This window comes from Macrobrachium nipponense, chromosome 21, assembly GCF_015104395.2.
Source record: "Macrobrachium nipponense isolate FS-2020 chromosome 21, ASM1510439v2, whole genome shotgun sequence".
NCBI classification, from domain to species: domain Eukaryota; kingdom Metazoa; phylum Arthropoda; class Malacostraca; order Decapoda; family Palaemonidae; genus Macrobrachium; species Macrobrachium nipponense.
The window spans coordinates 1,482,351-1,504,850 of NC_087212.1; the positions used below are offsets into that span (position 1 = coordinate 1,482,351).

A 22,500-nucleotide genomic window follows, 5' to 3' on the forward strand; every position below is an offset into this window, starting at 1 on the left:
TATATATATATATATATATATATCTATATATATATATATATATAATATATATATATGTGTGTGTGTGTGTTGTGTGTGGTGTGTGTGTATACATAAACATTTATATATATAATATAGTTACATATATATGATTATATAAAAATTGTAATATACATATATATAATATATATATATATATATAAAATACTTCCTGCTTAGAAAATTAATATCTCTTTGACAATGGCTTATTTTATTCTACAACCGAAATATGAGATAAGATAGATCTATGGAGAGAGAGAGAGAGAGAGAGAAGAGAGAGAGAGAGAGAAAAAAAAAAGAAAATCGCCACCGACGAGGCTCTTGAGTGGAAAGACTCCATTCTTGAAACAAATCACATCACAGGCTGCAATCTCTTAACTCGAACGATGCCGGTCTGCCAAAGGGGCGGTGCCTATAACCTTTTCAATACAACTCGGACCGAAAATCACGGAGAACAGCTCGGATGACCAACCTATCCTGCAGACGTTGACACGTGGCTGGAATCCTTAGGACTTCCCCACTCCCACCCCCTCAAACTTCATCAGTCAGCTCAGCTGCTTGCACTCATCAAAGCAAAGCAAGGAAACGCGTGCATAAATGATGGCGTCTACCAAGCACAAACGGAAAAAGAATGAGATTCGAGACAACGCCAAAAATCCAACAGGTGGATTTGTCGGGCTGTAGCAGGAGGCAGCAGCAGCTGCCTTATGAAATGTCTCCTGAGTAAAAGGGGTGAGTGAGGAAGCATGAGTGAGGGTGAGGAGGGAGGAGGAGGAGGAGGAAGAGGGAGGAGTATAATATGAGCAAGGAGGAAGGTTGTTGCATTACTCACCTGGGCGTGAATACTGATGTCTTGAGAGGGCCTCCAAGACGGACGGCTACTCTTCTTGATGCTGCTCGAGAAAAATAATAATCCTTTTTTTATCTATAATGGTAACAGCGTTCGCCAACTGAAATAAATATAACTCTCCCAACCTTCGACACTTCGAACTAAACTTTTGAAATAAAAAATAATAATAATAAATGATAATAATAACAAACTTTTGAGTATCACAAATGTATGAGGGAGGTCAAAATGCGCAAATAAAAAAACACGCCATTGCACACTTGCAAGAACCTTGGATATTTCCCTTTTGGCTTTTTAAAAAACAACCACACAACAAATAAAAATAGAAAAAGGAAAGCATTCGAAAAACAACGACAAAAAGGGGATGATGCGTTTTATATGCTCTTTATCTGTTCACTTTTTCAAAAAAACGGATGCAAAAACCAAAAATATTCACACACTCGAAACTAGAGAGTGAAGGAAAACGGGGAGGGTAGTAGTAGAATATGAGCCCGCCGTCGCTGATGCTGGAACACACACCCACACGCACACACACACACACACACCCTTCTCACTCGCCAGGCGAACGTCAACTGATTGTGGGATCGGTCTGGACGCTGGAAGAACCCGCCTGGGGCCATACACTGCCAAACGGACGCGAAAAAGTTTTCTTTCTGTGTCTCGTCTCCTGTTCACAATGTTACGTAGCCGTCGTCGCCGCCGGACGGGTCCAGAAATTCTTCCCCGGAATCCCCCCTCGAAGATCGGGCGATTTCAGGTGCCCCTTTTTCCGACTGGATTCTCCTTGGACGGGGCTCCTCCTCTTCCGTTGCTTGTTCCTTTTCCATCTTCCGACGGTGTCACGAATCCTCTTAAAAATAAAAAGGGGAAGGGGGGTATTTACTGCCGAACATGCATCGATTTTCGGTGTGGTTTAACGAAGGTCCCACGGTCGTTACAATCTGGTGAACTAACCGCCAGAGGAAGAGGAGGAGGAGGAGGGGATGCAAGGGGCCCTCCCCTACTCATACTCCTACACCTCCTCCTCCACTCCCGCAGTCAATGTACTTAGAGTCGAACTTCGCACACACACACACACACAAAACGGCTCCGTTAAACCTTCCTCGAAGACGTACCAATGAGTGATATCGCACATCCCACAGATTAAAAACAAAAGTAGAGCTCACACAACCCCGCCCCCTCCCCGCTTTGGAAATGACACTTCGTCATTATAGACTTTTTTGAGAGGTAATGCAATCAGTGAGATGTAGGTGATGATGATGATGATGATGATGATGAGCGAGAGGAGGAGGAGAAGGAGGAGGATCTGAAGAAGCCCTGTTGAGCGGATCCCTCAGGAGAGAGGAAGAAGAAGAAGAAGAAGAAGAAGAAGAAGGAGCAGCCGGGGGAAACGAGGAGAGGTTTACCCTAGGGAGTTAGCACACCTCCCTCTCCCCTTCCCTCCCCATCACCCCTCCTCCCCCACCCCTGGCCCCCCTTTGAAGATGTGTACTTTGACCGTAGTACTCGATCACCCATCGCTTTGCAAATAAACGTTGCCGTTCGTTTTCGAACCTCTTGAGAGTTAATGGCCCTAGAGAGAGAGAGAGAGAGAGAGAGAGAGAGAGAGAGAGAGAGAGAGAGAGAGAGGGGGGGTCGGGGGGGAGGGGGGGCGGGTGCGTTTTTGTCACGGAAGAAAGAATGAAAGAGTGGCACCAAAATTTGATTACATGTAACAATGATGTATATAATAATAATAAAAGTTTTGCATAATCAATACTTTTCAGTTAATTTATTAGGACAATAATATTTTGACGAATAACACACCACTCAAATGCCTAATTCAGTGTGTATATATATATATATATATATATATATATATATATATATATATATATATATATATATATATATATATATATATATATGGTAATCATAAAAAAAGCTTGAACAAAAATATTCTTCACTTTCGAACCTTCTGATTTCTATACAATAAATTTCGTTATTTGGAATATATAGTGCATATATATATATATATATATATATATATATATATATATATATATATATATATATATATAAATATATATATATATATATATATAAAATTTACAATATATATTTATGTATACATATACGTATATATGCACACACACAAAAGGCAAACAACATTTACAAAATGGTCCCCCTAATCCTGCATGTAGTAAAACGAATGACGCAACATCTCGCAACACGCTCAAAGGCCTTATGGGTAATTCTGCAAACTGACAGTTCAGCAGACAACAGGTGTCAAGAAGAGCGAATTCTCCTAATGGCGACCTTTGCGCCCATTTTGCGACAGCTAAGAGGTGTCACATTCACATAAATGATGATAAGAGAGGCTCTTAATTCCTTTGAAAGAGCATATTAACCTTTGCTACTGTGTGGTAGGAAAATCGTGTTTTTGAGAAGAAAAAGGTTCGTATTTTAACAATGATGCTACCACAAAAGACGTACTGTATAGTTAAATGACTTGAACCAAATACTACACATAGTACATTAAAGAGCGTTCAGTAATAAGACTAGCGTTCTGGAATAAAGACTAGCAGAGGTTAATATCAGGAGAGGGATCTTCCAGGGAGACTCACTGTCCCCACTACTCTTCGTAGTAGCCATGATTCCCATGACAAAAGTACTACAGAAGATGGATGCCGGGAACCAACTCAAGAAAAGAGGCAACAGAATTAACCATCTTATGTTCATGGACGACATCAAGCTGTATGGTAAGAGCATCAAGGAAATAGATACCCTAATCCAGACTGTAAGGATTGTATCTGGGGACATCAGGATGGAGTTTGGAATAGAAAAATGCGCCTTAGTCAACATACAAAAGGGCAAAGTAACAAGAACTGAAGGTATAAAGCTACCAGATGGGAGCATCAAAACACATAGATGAGTACTGGATACAAATACCTGGGAATAATGGAAGGAGGGATATAAAAACACCAATAGATGAAGGACACGATCAGGAAAGAATATATGCAGAGACTCAAGGCGATACTCAAGTCAAAAGTCAACGCCGGAAAATATGATAAAAGCCATAAAACACATGGGCAGTGCAGTAATCAGATACAGCGCAGGAATAGTGGAATGGACGAAGGCAGAACTCCGCAGCATAGATCAGAAAAACCAGGAAACATATGACAATACACAAAGCACTACACCCAAGAGCAAATACGGACAGACTATACATAACACGAAAGGAAGGAGGGAGAGGACTACTAAGCATAGAGGACTGCGTTCAACATCGAGAACAGAGCACTGGGGCAATATCTGAAAACCAGTTGAAGACGAGTGGCTAAAGAGTGCATGGGAAGAATGCCTAATAAAAGTAGACGAAGACCAGAGAAATATCAGAGACAGGAGAATGACAAACCGAACAGAGGACTGGCACAACAAACCAATGCACGGACAATACATGAGACAGACTAAAGAACTAGCCAGCGATGACACGTGGCAAATGGCTACAGAGGGGAGAGCTAAAGAAGGAAACTGAAGGAATGATAACAGCGACCACAAGATCAGGCCTTAAGAACCAGATATGTTCAAAGAACGATAGATGGAAATAACATCTCTCCCATATGTAGGAAGTGCAATACGAAAAATGAAACCATAAACCACATAGCAAGGCGAATGTCCGGCACTTGCACAGAACCAGTACAATAAAGGCATGATTCAGTGGCAGAAAAGCCTCCACTGGAGCCTGTGCAAGAAACATCAGCTACCTTGCAGTAATAAGTGGTACGAACACCAACCTGAAGGAGTGATAGAAAACGATCAGGCAAAGATCCTCTGGGACTATGGTATCAGAACAGATAGGGTGATACGTGCAAATAGACCAGACGTGACGTTGATTGACAAAATCAAGAAGAAAGTATCACTCATTGATGTCACAATACCATGGGACACCAGAGTTGAAGAGAAAGAGAGAGAAAAAATGGATAAGTATCAAGATCTGAAAATAGAAATAAGAAGGATATGGGATATGCCAGTGGAAATCGTACCCATAATCATAGGAGCACTAGGCACAATCCCAAGATCCCTGAAAAGGAATCTAGAAAAACTAGAGGCTGAAGTAGCTCCAGGACTAATGCAGAAGAGTGTGATCCTAGAAACGGCACACATAGTAAGAAAAGTGATGGACTCCTAAGGAGGCAGGATGCAACCCGGAACCCCACACTATAAATACCACCCAGTCGAATTGGAGGACTGTGATAGAGCAAAATAATAATAATAATAATAATAATAACACATCAATTTCATGAAGACCCTCTACTGAGCATTTAAAAAAAAATGCTAGGTAATACCGTACTGTTAATTCTAGGAGAATTGTTCTATGGTACGGAATGGGATAAATAAAAATTAATGCCAAAGGCCAAGCGCTGAGACCTATGAGGTCATTCTCATTCGGCGCTGAAAGTGAAACTGAGAATAAAAAAGATTTCAAGTTGCAAGAGCTGGAAGGTGGGGCGGGGGTGGGGTGGGGGGGGGGGGGTGGTCGGTTAAACCACGCAGTTGCACAACGAAACAATTGTTAGGAGCGGGTGGAGGAGGAAAGATGGAAGAAAGAGAATATGAACGGAGGTACGGTAAAAGGGATGAGAGGGGTTGCAGTTAGGGGCTGAGGGGACGCTGCAAAGAACCTTTTAAGTAATGCCTGCAGTGCGACGCCAGAGGTGCACTGACGGCACAACCAACCTACGGAGCATTCTATGGTAGTGTGTTGAGAGAGAAAAGCACCCGGTAAAATGCATGTATATAAATTTATAAATTGCGTGAATATAAAATAAGCTAAAGTCGATGCCTTTACATCATTTAAAAATGCATCAACCCTAATCCACGCCCCCCTATCCATCATTCCCTTGGTCATTTCCGAACCCTAGTGGATCGAATTTGTGAGCTAATGGCGACTTTACATCAACGGGACAATTTAGACCGAAAAATGATGATTCTATTACGCCGATAACAAAGCACTTTTGGGAGCATTCCACCGCCGGCTTTGATGGGAATCACAATAATGACGATGAAATAGAGGGTTCCCGAATGCTCTCCCGTCATGTTTTGGCGCAGGCCGAAATCTATCAACGTCATTAACTGGCAGCCGAGTTTTTTTTTTTTTTTTTTTTTTTATTTTTTTGACTCATCGAGAGACTGACTGTATACTATGTGTTTTGTGTGTATATAGGGGTTCCCTGAATAGCCCCTTACTAAATAATATTTTATATATACATATATATATATATATATATATATATATATATATATATATATATATATATATGAAATTCTTATCATCACCGTGATCATATACATGCATTAGCTACAAATGTCCTTTAATATCCAATTCGCTCTAACTCGGAATCAATATTTTATTTTAATATATGTTAACCGAAGGGGAATTTTTTTAGTTGATAATAATTTCGTCCACCCGTGGATTCGAACCAGCGAACACCCAGAGAAGAAATTATTACCAACTAAAAAATTTCCCCTTCGGTTAACATATATGAAAAATATATCAATTCCGAGGTAGAGCGAATTGGGTATTAAAGGACATTTGTAGCTTAATGCATATATTGCATATATATATATATATATATATATATATATATATATATATATACATATATATATATATATATATATATATATATATATATATATATATATATATATATAAATATATATATATATATATATATATTATTTTATATATACACGTATATATATTTCAATACCAACATTTTATATATATATATATATATATATATATTATATATATATATACATACATACACAAACAAAATGTGCGTGAGCGTATTTGGGAAACCATCAAAGACTCTTCTGCTTATGCTTCAGATTACGGCGGCTCACGAAACCGGTAAACATCCTCCTCGTATGTTCCTTCAAAACAAAAGATAAAACATGCAGTAATAACACAGATGTATACAACATATGAACACACGAAATGACCCACCGTGGATGAAAGGAATCCCTGAGGGAAAACAAGTTTGCCAAGTCTTCTGTTTCCGGTAGGCGATCTTTTAACAACTTATGGATCAAAGACGTACAACGTACAACAACCTTTTAAGAGTAATTGAAAATAAACGGGATACACCGAAGACTGGAATGGAATGGAATGTAGAATTTAAGCCAGAAGGCCAAGTGCTCAGAGCTGACAGGGAAAAAGAGAACAAAGCAGGTTAGGAAGGTGTAACAGGAGGAAAACCTCAAAGCAGTTGCACTGCGAAACAATCCTTAGGAGAAAGCTAAGGAAACTACGATGGAAGAAAGTGAATATGAAAGAGGTGCTGTCAAAAGGGATGGAAGAGGTTGCATAGGGGTCGAAGGGACGGTGTAAAGAACGTAAGTAATGCATAAAGTGCAACGCATAAGGTGCACTAACGGCACCGCCCCCTTTAAGGGTGATGAGTATTGGACAAATATGCAAGATTGTCTTTCATATTTCCGCCAACGATAGCAAAACTTATATTTTCAGAATGAACACTGACAAGGACGAACATCCGCAGCTGAATCATCTGACCATAGAGTAAACTCCAGGTGACATTTATCGTAACACCCCCGCATCCCGCTCGACAATAAGGTCATGTCATGTCATGTGACATCTGGTCATTCGATGAAAAATGACTTCGAACGAACTGTGAAAATCTATGGAGAATTTCCTCTTTCGAAATAAAAACAAACCTTAACTCGGACATGTAAAATAAAAGTAAAATAACTCATTTTTTCTTAAAATACATAAAATATGCAAGATGAAACTCTCTCTCTCTCTCTCTCTCTCTCTCTCTCTCTCTCTCTGCTTTCTATCAGTAGCCATTTTGCTTGGTGAGACGTTCCCGTGCACAGTCTGATTAATCAACAGATATCATGCATTTAACAGAAGTGTTCGTGAACTGTCGGTGATAAATAGGTGAAAATAGTAGATAAAGTGTTAAACTACTAAGTTAGTTTATCAAGTGAAATACTGTAAATCAGATCAAGATGGCAGTAAGTTCCAACTGTGGAAAAAATGGCGAAATTTAGCGTGTTTTAGCAGATTCGCAATACGATGAGGTAGCAGGAAGGGAGCTGACATTTCTCCATCTATGAGATCAACAACAGCCATAACCAAAAAGATGCAAAAGCATTCATAGATATATTAGAAAGTATGATCCTTCAAACTGGAACAAATCAACAGAAAACACCTTGAACATAATTGAAGAAGTTCCATATGAAATTCCAAGTGTCAAGAGCTCATAAAGAAAATATACATAAATCACATTAATTCCGACAAAGAAAATGAATAATGTGAACATTGTGAATATCCTACTTGATGCAATAGGAAAAAGAATGCCAAAAGCATGCAAACTGTGTAAGGTGTGGTATAGCATAGTTAATCCACAAAACCCTGATCAGAAAATTGTGCTGCATGCAACATTCCGACGCATCCTCAATGTGCTGAAGTAATGCAAGATATGAGAAAAGATACCAGAATATTTTGCACAATGTTATTAAATCAAGACTGAATGTACAAATAGTTGAGGATGAAGAAGAGGAAGAGGATGAAGAAGAAGAGGAAAATGGAAGGGAAGTAAACAAAACTGAAATGACAGAAAAAAATAAGGAGGAAAACAAAGAACAAGATAAAAATATGGATGCAGAGATACTCATTGATACTACATATGAGGTAATCAAGCAGCATACATACGAAGAAATAAATTACGACATGACAACACAAAAAAAAAATCCCGAAGAGGCTCTACCCAGATCTGAACATGATGGGAAAGAGGAAAAAATAGACAAGAAAAACAAAGTCTGCAACCTATTGAAAGAGGGAATTGCAGATTCGGAGAAAGATGTTACTACAAACATCCTAAGGTATGTCACAACTATGAAATATATGGTAAATGTGCATACCTAGACGGCTATGAGGATGATTGCAGAGATCTACATCCAAAAATATGCAAAAGCCCCCTAAAAAAGGAAGGAAAAGGATGTAATTTCGACAAAAAAATGTAAATATATGCACCCTGTAGCCATGAATCAAAATCAAATAAATAATCAATCAAATAATAAAATCCAAAATAAGAAAGAACAAATAAAGAGAGGAACAAACGAATATCAGGTGAAAGAAAAAACCAAGCCATCACCACGATATGGTGTGTCAGCAAAATATTTCCAAGCATCAGCTCCAGATACAACTCAAGAGATAAGAACTGTATTTATGATGCAAGAGGATATTTCAGATACAGAGAAAATTGCAGATTCAGGACACAAAATGAATAATATGATGAAGGAAGATCAAATATATGGAAAAGTTGGATTTTTAATGTCAGAATTTCTGGAAATGGAGAAAAGAACAACATACCGACAGGAAAGAGACATGGAAAATCCTTATTATTACCCATATTAAATGAAGGAGAAAAACATGCAACCATCATAGTGATGAATGCGCAGTGTTTAGTTATGAGTAACTCAAAAAGAAAAATAGAGTACTTATAAGAACTAACCCAAATTGAAAAGAAAATAGATATAATGAATATAAATGAAACCTGTATTCCCGCCCAAGAGACTGGGAATGATGATCAAATAAAACGGTTCCAAACTTATAGATCAGGTAGAAAAAATAGGAATCAAGGGGGAACCGCAATATGGAAAGACAAAAAACAAGAAAAACAAAAATATATGAGAAATATAGTAACTCAGAATGTGAACTAATAGCGGTAGAATTTGAATCTGAAAAATTAATGAACATAGTAATATATAGACCCCTAATACTAAAGAGTTTGACTTAATAATAGAAAAATTGGATGATATATGTGAAATCACAAGGACTGGACTATTCTCCTATCTGAAGACTTTAACTTTCCTTTCGTAGACTGGAAAGAACGAATAGGAGATTGTCGTTGTATTATACATATAAAAGAGAGAGTAATAGTAGTGCAGAAGATAAGAGGCAATTCGAAAAGCTGTTAGATATGCTACTAGAATACAAACATTCAACAAATAAAATCACCTGCCAATAAGAAAGAAAATACTTTAGACCTAGTATTTGTGAACGAGGTGAATTATGTTAAAGAAATAATAGTTTATAATGCGAGTATTTCAGACCATAATGTCATAGAATTAACAGTCCATTCCAAAGCAAGTGAAAACCGAGATAAGCAAGAAATGAAAAAGTGGGAAGGATATGGGAAAATTACAACTTCTACAGTAAAAATATAAAATTGGTCAGAAAAATAAATGAAGAATTAAACAAAGATTGGGATAACATTTTCGTAAGTAAATGATGACATAAGGGTAAATACGGAGATATTATATAAAATAGAGAAAATAGGGGATAAATATATACCTAAGAAGAAAAGTAAACATCAGTCATGCATACCAAGAGACAGAAGGATCTTGTTCCAGAAAATCAAAAAGTGGAAAAAAGGTCTTGCAAAAGAAAAAAATGCATGGAAAGTTATAGAACTAAAAAGTAAGATAGAAAATGCAGAACAAAAGATTATACAATCAAAAGAAAATGAAAAACGGGACTTGGAAGAAAAATCCCATAATAAATATCAAGCAAAACCCCAAACTATTAAAGTCGTTCGCAAAAAAGATGAATAAAAGAAGAATAGAAATAGGCCCTCTAAGAATTGATAAGGGAGATAAACGAATGAAAAAAAGGAAATATGCAACATATTGGCAGAACGATCTAAGAGAGAATTCACCCCGAATTGATGATGAAGATAATGATACAGAAGGTAAGGGACGAAAATAGTGAATATTTAGCAGACATAGATATTAATGAGCTGATATTGTGCAGGCTATTAATGAAATTAAAAATGGAGCTGCAGCAGGGTCTGATGGAATTCCTGCTATTTTGTTAAAGAAAGTAGTTCATTCTATCGCAAAGCCACTTGCAATATTATTAAGACAAAGTGTAGATACAGGCAAGATTTATGATGAGCCCACAAATTAGCATATATTAGCCCCTTACTATTTCAAAAAGTGGGGATCAAGAACTAGAGCAAGTAATTAAAACGGCCTGTGAGTCTAACATCACATAATTATGAAAGTGTATGAAAGGGCAATGAAGAAAAATATTATGAAATATTTAAAAAATAATAATTTGTTTAATATAGGACAACATGGTTTCGTACCCAGAAAAAGTACACAAACCCAACTGTTAGTCCACCGTGAGAACATAAACCAAAAATATGAAAAGTGGAAATGAAACAGATGTGGTTTATCTAGACTTTGCAAAAGCTTTTGACAAGGTAGACCATAATATATTAGCGATGAAAATTAAAAAAACATGATATAGTGGATAAGGTAGAAGATGGTTAAAAGAATTTTTACACAACAGAAAACAGATAGTTATTGCAAAGCGATGAGAAATCGGATGAAGCTAAGGTAATATCCGGTGTGCCACAAGGTACGGTGTTAGCTGCTTACTGTTTGTTATTATGATTGCAGACATAGACAGTAATGTTAAGGACTCGGGGTGTGAGAAATCGGTAGTGAGTAGTTTCGCCGATGACACAAGAATAAGTAGAGAAATTACTTGTGATGAAGATAGGAACGCACTACAAAGAGACCTAAACCAGGGTATTTGATTGAGGGCAGAGGTAAATAGGATGGTATTTAACTCTGATAAATTTGAATCAATAAATTATGGAGACAGAGAAGGAAAGCTATATGCATATAGGGTAACCTAATAATGAGACAATCACAAATAAGGAAGCAGTTAAAGACCTTGGTGTGATGATTGAATAGGAACATGTTAAGCAATGATCAAATAGCAATTCTATTGGCAAAAATGTAAAGCAAAAATGGGAATGTTGTTACGGCACTTCAAAACAAGAAAAGCTGAACACATGATTATGCCTGCTTTATAAAACATATGTTCGTAGTCCACTTGAATATTGCAATATGATATGGTACACTATCAAAAGGATATTGCACAAATGAGAGTGTACAAAGGTCCTTTACAGCTAGAATAGAAGAGGTTAAGGACCTTGACTACTGGGAAAGACTACAATCCTTAAAATTATATAGTCTAGAAAGGAGAAGAGAACGCTACATGATAATTCAGGCATGAAACAGATAGAAGGAATAGAACCAATAGCCGAAAACATCATGGAGCTAAAAATATCAGAAAGAGCAAGCAGAGGTAGAATTAATAGTGCCCAAAACTATACCAGGAAAAATAAGGAAAGCACACAGAACATTAATCCACTACGCACCAGGCATCGATAATGCAGCGTCTATTCAATGCGTTGGTCAGCTCATCTGAGGAATATATCAGGAGTGAGCGTAGATGTAAGAATAAGCTCGACAAATATCTAAGCTGCATCCCAGGACCATCCAAGATTGGAAGATGCAAAATATACCGGAAGATGTGCTAGCTACTCTCTGGTAGACATTGAGGTGCCTCACACTGAGGGACCTGGGGCAACCCGAACAAGATGTAAGGTCTGTAAGGTAAGGTCTGTAAGGTCTCTCTCTCTCTCTCTCTCTCTCTCTCACAAGCAAAAAGGATCTTGAAAACCCCCAGATTCGCTAACTCTCTCTCTCTTTCAAAATAAGCAAGATTCTTCAGAACCCCATGTTATGTTACCTCTCCTCTCTCTCTCTCTCTCTCTCTCTCTCTCTCTCTCTCTCTCTCTCTCTTTCTAATAAGCAAAAAGAATCTTGAAAACCCCATATGTACCCCCCCTCGTCCTCTCTCTCTCTCTCTCTCTCTCTCTCTCTCTCTCTCTAAAATGAGCATGAAAAAGAAAAATCTTTAGAACCCCATGATAGGGTGTTACCATCCCTCTCTCTCTCTCTCTCTCTCTCTCTCTCTCTCTCTCCCAAGCGTGAAGAACCAGTTTGGGAGGAGGTATTTCAATGCAGTCTCTAGTTACACAGATGACAAGACTCAGGGCGAGACTCATTCTCGCTCTCGTCTTGGGTGAGGGCGCGCGAGAGCGTTAAAGCTTGCGCATTCATCAGAAAAGCTTCTATGTTTAATGGTAAAGTTCGCATATTCATCAGTAAAGTTCGCGCATTCATCAGTAAAGTTTGCACATTCATCAATAAAGCTTCCATATTCAATGGTAAAGTTCGAACATTCATCAGTAAAGCTTCCATATTCAATGGTAAAGTACATATATTCATCAGTGAAGTTGGATATTCAATGGTAAAGTTCGGACATTCATCAGTAAAGACTCCCAATGTTCGCACATTCATCATTAACGTTCGTATATTCAATAGTAAAGTTAAATAAGACCCATTATAAAAAAAATGAAAGCGTATCTTAGAAAATTGTATCAAACGAATGTCTCAAAAGAAACACTGTATAAACGGATGAAAATATAATAATAATAGGGTAATATGATATAAAAAAAAAATAAATTAGATGGCTACACACACACGCACAATGAAACGCATCTCAAATTCGTCAATCTTTGTTGTTATAATCTACTTGAAACTATAAGGAGCTTAGTTTCGTCCATAAACATTCACGCAGTCTTCACAACAATATCTTACATATATAGGCCTAAGCTGCAAAATCGTATACAGTTACACGTACATAAAACTAGAACAATGGCTAACAATCGAAATCTAAACCAAACAGAAACTTTCAGTTTTCTTCTGAAGACTGAAAAAACCACAAAATTACTGTGTATAACGTGTTTACTTATAAATATTTACATTTTATTTTACTCAACACTCGAGCGTTGGGTAAAATAAAATATTTATAAGTAAACACGTTATACGTACGCAGTAATTTTGTGGGTTTCTTTTTCAATCAAAATATAATTATTGGAAAGTTCTTCTCCAACACTGGGGTTTAAGTTAAGGAATGTATATACAGTATCTACTTGTTCATGTTCTGCGTATAATAATAATAATAATAATAATAATAATAATAATAATAATAATAATAATAATAATAATAGACTAAAGAACTAGCCAGCGATGACACATGACACTTGGCAATGGCTCCAGAGGGGAGAGCTAAAGAAGGAAACTGAAGGAATGATAACAGCGGCACAAGATCAGGCCTTATGAACCAGATATGTTCAAAGAACGACAGATGGAAATAATATCTCTCTCATATGTAGGAAGTGCAATACGAAAAATGAGACCATAAGCCACATAGCAAGCGAATGTCCGGCACTTGCACAGAACCAGTACAAAAAGAGACATGACTCAGTGGCAAAAGCCCTCCACTGGAGCCTGTGCAAGAAACACCAGCTACCTTGCAGTAATAAGTGGTACGAGCACCAACCTGAAGGAGTGATAGAAAACTATCAGGCAAAGATCCTCTAGGACTATGGTATCAGAACAGATAGGGTGATATGTGCAAATAGACCACACGTGACGTTGATTGACAAAGTCAAGAAAAAAGTATCACTCGTTGATGTCGCAATACCATGGGACAACAGAGTTGAAGAGGAAGAAAGGGAAAAAATGGATAAGTATCAAGACCTGAAAATAGAAATAAGAAGGATATGGTATATGCCAGTGGAAATTGTACCCATAATCATAGGAGCACTAGGCACGATCCCAAGATCCTTGAAAAGGAATCTAGAGAAACTAGAGGCTGAAGTAGCTCCAGGACTCATGCAGAAGTGTGTGATCCTAGAAACGGCGCACATAGTAAGAAAAGTGATGGATTCCTAAGGAGGCAGGATGCAAGCCGGAACCACACACTATAAATCCCACCCCCCAGTCGAATTGGAGGACTGTGACCAAAATAATAATAATAATATAAAGAAGGGAAAGAAATTAGATCACCTCGGAGTTACAAATCGTGACAGAGAGTGAGAAACCTGAAAACTAACCAAGTGGGGTTAAGGTTTTAGTGCTGAAGGTCAGACAATTAATAAAACTGGTTTATCCACACCACCAATGACTGGAGGCAAGACCGTTTTTACCGGACGAGTTCAGATAACTCTACATTCACTGCCCCCCACCACCCTTCTCTCTCTAACAGACTATTATAATACCTGGTTATTTTCGATCAGAGCATCTCACGAAGATTATATACAGGTGCCTTTTGTGCGAGGATTAACACGTCACATTTTATTATCGGTGCCTGACTGTGGTACGTTTTGCAGGAGTCATATATATATATATATATATATATATATATATATATATATATATATATATATATATATATAAATATATATATATATATACAACGATAAATTCAAAAACTTTTATTTCTCATCTGTATTTTGATACAGAAACAAATACAGCCCCTCTAAAACAACAACAGTCTTCGCAGAGTCAGACCAATTCAAGAGTAATAAGAATTCCGTGAGGGTATTCGCACTACACCGTGACGTCATATCTACAAACCTTGGCACAAGGAAAATGTACTTACTGGCAACTGTAAGCGGGGGGGTGGAGGGGGTGAGGGAGGCAAGGCCTTTGTATTATAATGCCCTTTGCCTAAGGGCCCGAGATGAAAGAGGGCGCCCCCCACCCTCACCTTCGTTTTCGGGAGTCTACTATTTTAAACCCATTGCTGCTTCTGCGTACATTTACGAAAAGGTTACCTTCCTTCCATTTCTACAGGGAACTTTACAGAAAAATCTGGTAAGTATGTTATGTATGTATGTATATGTATGCCATATATATATATATATATATATATATATATATATATATATATATATATATATATGAATAACTTGATCACGAAGTATATAAAACGTGATGCTATGTATAAATAAAGTTTTTTTCCACAAAGGAAAAAAATGAAAAAGCGAGATAGCCGAGTACTTTCGGTCCTGCTCAGACCCTTTACTAAGGGTCTGAACAGGACCGAAGTACTCGGCTATCTCGCTTTTTCATTTTTTCTTTTTTTCCTTCGTGGCAAAAACCTTTATATATATATATATATATATATATATATATATATATATATATATATATATATATGACTGGTAAAAATGTTCTGTACAACAGAGTTCCATCTAATAAAAGGAGCCCATAAAAGCACCAAAATAAAATAGAGAAAAAGTACTATATTTCAGAGACTGCTGTCTCCCTCTTCAGGTAGATGAATGAGAAAAGTTTACAGAAAAGTGGTATTTATACCAAGAGGTCCATCCACAAACAAGCCATTTTAAGTCACCCCCGCTGATAATCTTCCTCTAATCTTCTTAAGGGTTGGTTGAATGAAGACGTTGTCGATCGTGTCCGAAATCCATCCTCCTTTTGAGAGGCAGGTAATGAACATCTCAAAAGGAGGATGGATTTCGGACACGATCGACAACGTCTTCATTCAACAACCCTTAAGAAGATTAGAGGAAGATTATCAGCGGGGTGACTTAAAATGGCTTGTTTGTGGATGGACCTCTTGGTATAATACCACCTTTTCTGTAAACTTTTCTCATTCATCTACCTGAAGAGGGAGACAGCAGTCTCTGAAATATAGTACTTTTTCTCTATTTTGGTGCTATGGGCTCCTTTTATTAGAATATTATATATATATATATATATATATTAATTATACAAATTTTCTGTAAAGTTCCCTGTAGAAATGGATGAAGGTAACCTCTCCGTAAATATACGCAGAAGCAGCAATGGGTAAATTTATATATATATATATATATATTATATATATATATATATATATATATATATATATAGAGAGAGAGAGAGAGAGAGAGAGAGAGAGAGAGTAGTTATATATATATATATATATATATATATATATATATATATATATATATATATATATATATATATATATATAGTCTTTTTCTCATTCATCACTGACTGGAGAGAGACAGCTGGCCTCTGAATACTAATTACTTAATACAATTTGGCATTATGGGCTCCTTTCATTAAATACACACACACACGCACAGTTATACATACATACATACATATATATATATATATATATATATATATATATATATATATAGATATATATATATATATATTATAATACAGTCAGCTAACACCCTGGTACACAATTCAATGCTTAGATTAATGGAGGTACAAAGGAAATTCACTGTAATGTGTCCCGTCTATTGTGGTTCCCTAGGGAATCGAACACAAGACCTGTGGCTGGTGAGGCAAATGAGATACCTACTGGACAAGAAGCTCTAATAATGTACTATGGCAGTGGTTCCCAAGCCTACGGTCGCGAGGGTATTTCCGAAGGTCGCCAGAGGGTCTTACAAAAATGTATGTCAATAATTCACAGCTGGTCACATTTTTTTTATTTTGAGTGATGTAACTAATTTACTTTAGTAGGGCAAGGTAAAGATTCTACTGGGCCAGTAGAAACAACAGAGGAGCGGTTATAAAACACCTATACGCGTGCAATTCCACCCGTAGCATGAGCAGCTTTCATGTGCAATACGTGTAATTAACAGCCAAACAGTCAGTGAGGACTGAGCCTCTGAGAACCCAAGCCTTTGAGGACCCTGACAGGCTGAGCTGAGTCTGAGTGAGCACTGAGCAGCACTGCAGCAGTCAGTCGTGTTTGTGACGCTGTGGCAGCGAAATAATGTACGTTAACTACTTCAGAAAAAATAAGCATTGCTTGCATCCTAATGGTTTTTTTTTCTTATAATAACTTGTACATGCCTTCCTCGCATCGCCCTCTTCGCTTTTGTCAGTCTGTCTGTCTCTACCTCTGTCTGCATGACTGTTTCCACTTGTTCGTCTTAGCCCCTCCCCTCTCTCTCTCTCTCTCTCTCTCTCTCTCTCTCTCTCTCTCTTGGTGAGACGTTACCACGCACAGTCTGATTAATCAACAGATATCACGCGTTTAACATACGTCTGGAAATTTATAAATATCTAGAAGTGTTCGTGAACTGTCGGTGATAAGATTAGTGTGAAAATAGTAGTATAAAGCGTCTACTAATTAGTTTATCAAGTGAAATACTGTAAATCAGATCAAGATGGCAGTAAGTTCCAACTGTGGAAAAAAATGGCGAAATTTAGCGTGTTTAGCAAATTCCCAATACAATGAGGTAGCAGGAAGGGAGCTGGCATTTCTCATCTATGAGATCAACAACAGCCATAACCAAAAAGATACAAAAGCATTCATAGATATATTAGAAGGATATGATCCTTCAAACTGGAACAAATCTACAGAAAACATCTTGAAAATAATTGAAGAAGTTCCAAATAAAATCAAAGTGGTCAAGAGACTCATAAAGAAAATATACATAAATCAACATATTCCGTCAAAGAAAATGAATAAGGTGAACATTGTGAATGTCCTAATTGATGCAATAGGAAAAAGAATGCCTAAAGCATGCAAACTGTGTAAGGTGTAGTATAGCATAGTTAATCCGCAAAACCTGATCAGAAAATGTTCTGCATGCAACATTCCAACGCATCCTCAATGTGCTGAAGTAATGCAAGATATGAGAAAGGATACCAGAATATTTTGCTCAACATGTCTATCATGGATAGACAATGTTATTAAATTAAGACTGAATGTACAAATAGCTGAGGATGAAGAAGAAGAGGAAAAGGAAGAAGAAGAGGAGGAAAACGGAAGGGAAGTAAACAAAACTGAAATGACAGAAAAAAATAAGTAAAACAAAGGACAAGATAAAAGTATGGATGCAGAGATACTCATTGATACTACATATGAGGCAATCAAGCAGCATACATACGAAGAAATAAATTTCGACATGACAACACAAAAGAAAATCCCGAAGAGGCTCCACCCAGATCTGCACACTGATGGGAAAGAGGAAAAAATAGACAAGAAAAACAAAGTCTGCAACCTTTTGAAAAGAGGGAATTGCAGATTTGGAGAAAGATGTTACTACAAACATCTCAAGGTGTGTCACAGCTATGAAATTTATGGTAAATGTGCATACCTAGATGGCTATGAGGATGATTGCAGAGATCTACATCCAAAAATATGCAAAAACCTAAAAGGAAAAGGATGTAAGTTCGACAAAAAATGTAAATGTATGCACCCTGTAGCCATGAATCAAAATCAAATAAATAATCAATCAAATAATAAAATCCAAAATAAGAAAGAAACAAATAAAGAGAGGAACAAAGAATATCAGGTGAAAGAAAAAACCAAGCCATCACTGCGATATGGAGTGTCAGCAAAAAATTTCCAAGCATCAGCTCCAAGATACAACTCAAGAGATAAGAACTGTATTTATGATGCAAGAGGATATTGCAGATACAGAGAAAATTGCAGATTCAGACACAAAATGAATAATTATGATGAAGGAAGATCAAATATTATGGAAAAGTTGGATTTTTTAATGTCAGAATTTCTGGAAATAAAGAAAAGAACAACATACCAGAACAGGAAAGAGACATGGGAAAATCCTTATTATTACCCATATTAAATGAAGGAGAAAACACGCAAACCATCATAGTGATGAATGCGCAGGGTTTAGTTACGAGTAACTCGAAAAGAAAAATAGAGTACTTAGAAAAACTAACCCAAATTGAAAACAAAATAGATATAATGAATATAAGTGAAACCTGGTATTCCCAAGAGACTGGGAATGACGACCAAATAAAAGGGTTCCAAACTTATAGATCAGATACAAAAAATAGGAATCAAGGGTGAACCGCAATATATGGGAAAGACAAAAAACAAGGAAAAATATATGAGAAATATAGTAACTCAGAATGTGAACTAATAGCGGTAGAATTTGAATCTAAAAAATTAATGAACATAGTAATATATAGACCCCCTAATACTAAAGAGTTTGACATAATAATAGAAAAATTGGATGATATATGTGTAGAAATCACAAGGACTGGACTATTCTCCTATCTGGAGACTTTAACTTTCCTTTCGTAGACTGGAAAGAACGAATAGGAGATTGTGGTTGTATTTATACATATAAAAAAGAGAGTAATAGTAGTGCAGAAGATAAGAGGCAATTCGAAAAGCTATTAGATATGCTACTAGAATACAACATTCAACAAATAAATCACCTGCCAATAAGAAAGGAAAATACTTTAGACCTAGTATATATTTGTGAACGAGGTGAATTATGTTAAAGAAATAATAGTTTATAATGCGAGTATTTCAGACCATAATGTCATAGAATTAACAGTCCATTCCAAAGCAAGTGAAAACAGAGATAAGCAAGAAATGAAAAAGTGGGAAGGATATGGAAAATACAACTTCTACAGTAAAAATATAAAATGGTCAGAAATAATTGAAGAATTAAACAAAGATTGGGATAACATTTTTGTAAGTCATGATATAAGGGTAAATATGGAGATATTATATAAAATATTAGAGAAAATAGGGGATAAATATATACCGAAGAAGAAAAGTAAACATCAGTCATGCATACCAAGTGACAGAAGGATCTTGTTCCAGAAAATCAGAAAGTGGAAAAAGGGTCTTGCAAAAGAAAAAAATGCATGGAAAGTTATAGAACTAAAAAAGTAAGATAGAAAATGCAGAACAAAAGATTATACAATCAAAAGAAAATTATAAACGGGACTTGGAAGAAAAAACCCTATTAAATATCAAGCAAAACCCCAAACTATTATACTCGTATGCGAAAAAGATGAATAAAAGAAGAATAGAAATAGGCCCTCTAAGAATTGAAGGGTGATTAACGAATGAAAAAAAGGAAATTGGCAACATATTGGCAGAACGATCTAAGAGAGAATTCACCCCTAGAATTGATAATGAAGATAATGATATAGAAGTAAGGGACGAAAATAGTGAATATTTAGCAGACATAGATATTAATGAAGCTGATATTGTGCAGGCTATTAATGAAATTAAAAATGGAGCTGCTGCAGGGCCTGATGGTGTCCCTGCTATTTTGTTAAAGAAAGTAGTTCATTCTATCGCAAAGCCACTTGCAATATTATTAAGACAAAGTGTAGATACAGGCACGATTTATGATGAGCACAAATTAGCATATATTACCCTTACTTTCAAAAGTGGATCAAGACTAGAGGCAAGTAATTAGAGGCCTGTGAGTCTAATATCACATATTATGAAAGTGTATGAAAGGGTAATGAAGAAAAATATTATGAAACATTTAATAAAAAATAATGTGTTTAATATAGGACAACATAGTTTTGTACCCGGAAAAAGTACACAAACCCAACTGTTAGTCCACCGTGAGAGAACATATACAAAAATATGAAAAGTGGAAATGAAACAGATGTGGTTTATCTAGACTTTGCAAAAGCTTTTGACAAGGTAGACCATGATATATTAGCGAAGAAAATTAAAAAACATAATATAGTGGATAAAGTAGGAAGATGGTTAAAAGAATTTTTACACAACAGAAAACAGATAGTTATTGCATATGATGAGAAATCGGATGAAGCTAAGGTAATATCCGGTGTGCCACAAGGTACGGTGTTAGCTGCAATACTGTTTGTTATTATGATTGCAGACATAGACAGTAATGTTAAGGACTCGGTAGTGAGTAGTTTCGCCGATGACACAAGAATAAGTAGAGAAATTACTTGTGATGAAGATAGGAACGCACTACAAAGAGACCCTAACAAAGTATATGATTGGGCAGAGGTAAATAGGATGGTATTTAACTCTGATAAATTTGAATCAATAAATTATGGAGACAGAGAAGGAAAGCTATAGGCATATAGGGGACCTAATAATGAGACAATCGCAAATAAGGAAGCAGTTAAAGACCTTAGTGTGATGATGAATAGGAACATGTTATGCAATGATCAAATAGCAATTCTATTGGCAAAAATGTAAAGCAAAAATGGGAATGTTGTTACGGCACTTCAAAACAAGAAAAGCTGAACACATGATTATGCTTTATAAAACATATGTTCGTAGTCCACTTGAATATTGCAATATGATATGGTACCCACACTATCAAAAGGATATTGCACAAATAGAGAGTGTACAAAGGTCCTTTACAGCTAGAATAGAAGAAGTTAAGGACCTTGACTACTGGGAAAGACTACAATCCTTAAAATTATATAGTCTTGAAAGGAGAAGAGGATGCTACATGATAATTCAGGCATGGAAACAGATAGAAGGAATAGCCGAAAACATCATGGCGCTAAAAATATCAGGAAGAGCAAGCAGAGGTGGATTAATAGTGCCCAAAACTATACCAGGAAAAATAAGGAAAGCACACAGGACATTAATCCACTACGCACCAGCATCGATAATGCAGCGGCTATTCAATGCGTGGCCAGCTCATCTGAGGAATATATCAGGAGTGAGTATAGATGTGTTTAAGAATAAGCTCGGCAAATATCTAAGCTGCATCCCAGACCATCCAAGATTGGAAGATGCAAATTATACCGGAAGATGTACTAGCAACTCTCTGGTAGACATTAGAGGTGCCTCACACTGAGGGACCTGGGGCAACCCGAACAAGATGTAAGGTCTGTAAGGTAAGGTCTGTAAGGTCTCTCTCTGCCAACCCGACAACCACTTGCGATAAATTAGTATTTGAATAAAATTCATTAAATGTATGACGAATAATATGGTTTTTGTTTTGTCTCTGTGGAGTTTCTTGATTGATTGGTGACCTAACCTCACCATTTCAGCAAATTCACCTTAAGAACTGAGAGAAACAACAGAATTCCAATGGTTCTTCTAATGAAAAAGTTACAGGTTTCTATAGTAGATTCACATCAACTGTGCATTTGAT

General features: G+C 36.6%; 1 long non-coding RNA gene across 3 annotated transcripts in view; it reads right to left on the reverse strand.

Annotated features, from left to right (window-relative positions):
* The window catches only part of LOC135197552 (uncharacterized), a 268,571-nt gene extending 267,038 nt beyond the window's left edge, over positions 1-1,533 (reverse strand). Inside the window, exons 1-2 of one of the 3 annotated variants that reach the window (XR_010310597.1) lie at positions 1,411-1,533; positions 851-1,008 (exon numbers count right to left, since the gene is read on the reverse strand). This is a non-coding gene — a long non-coding RNA (uncharacterized LOC135197552). Of the gene's footprint in view, positions 1-850; positions 1,014-1,305 lie in introns of all 3 variants that reach the window. The other 2 variants (XR_010310596.1, XR_010310595.1) reach the window with 2 other exon arrangements.
* Between the last annotated feature and the right edge of the window lie 20,967 nt (positions 1,534-22,500).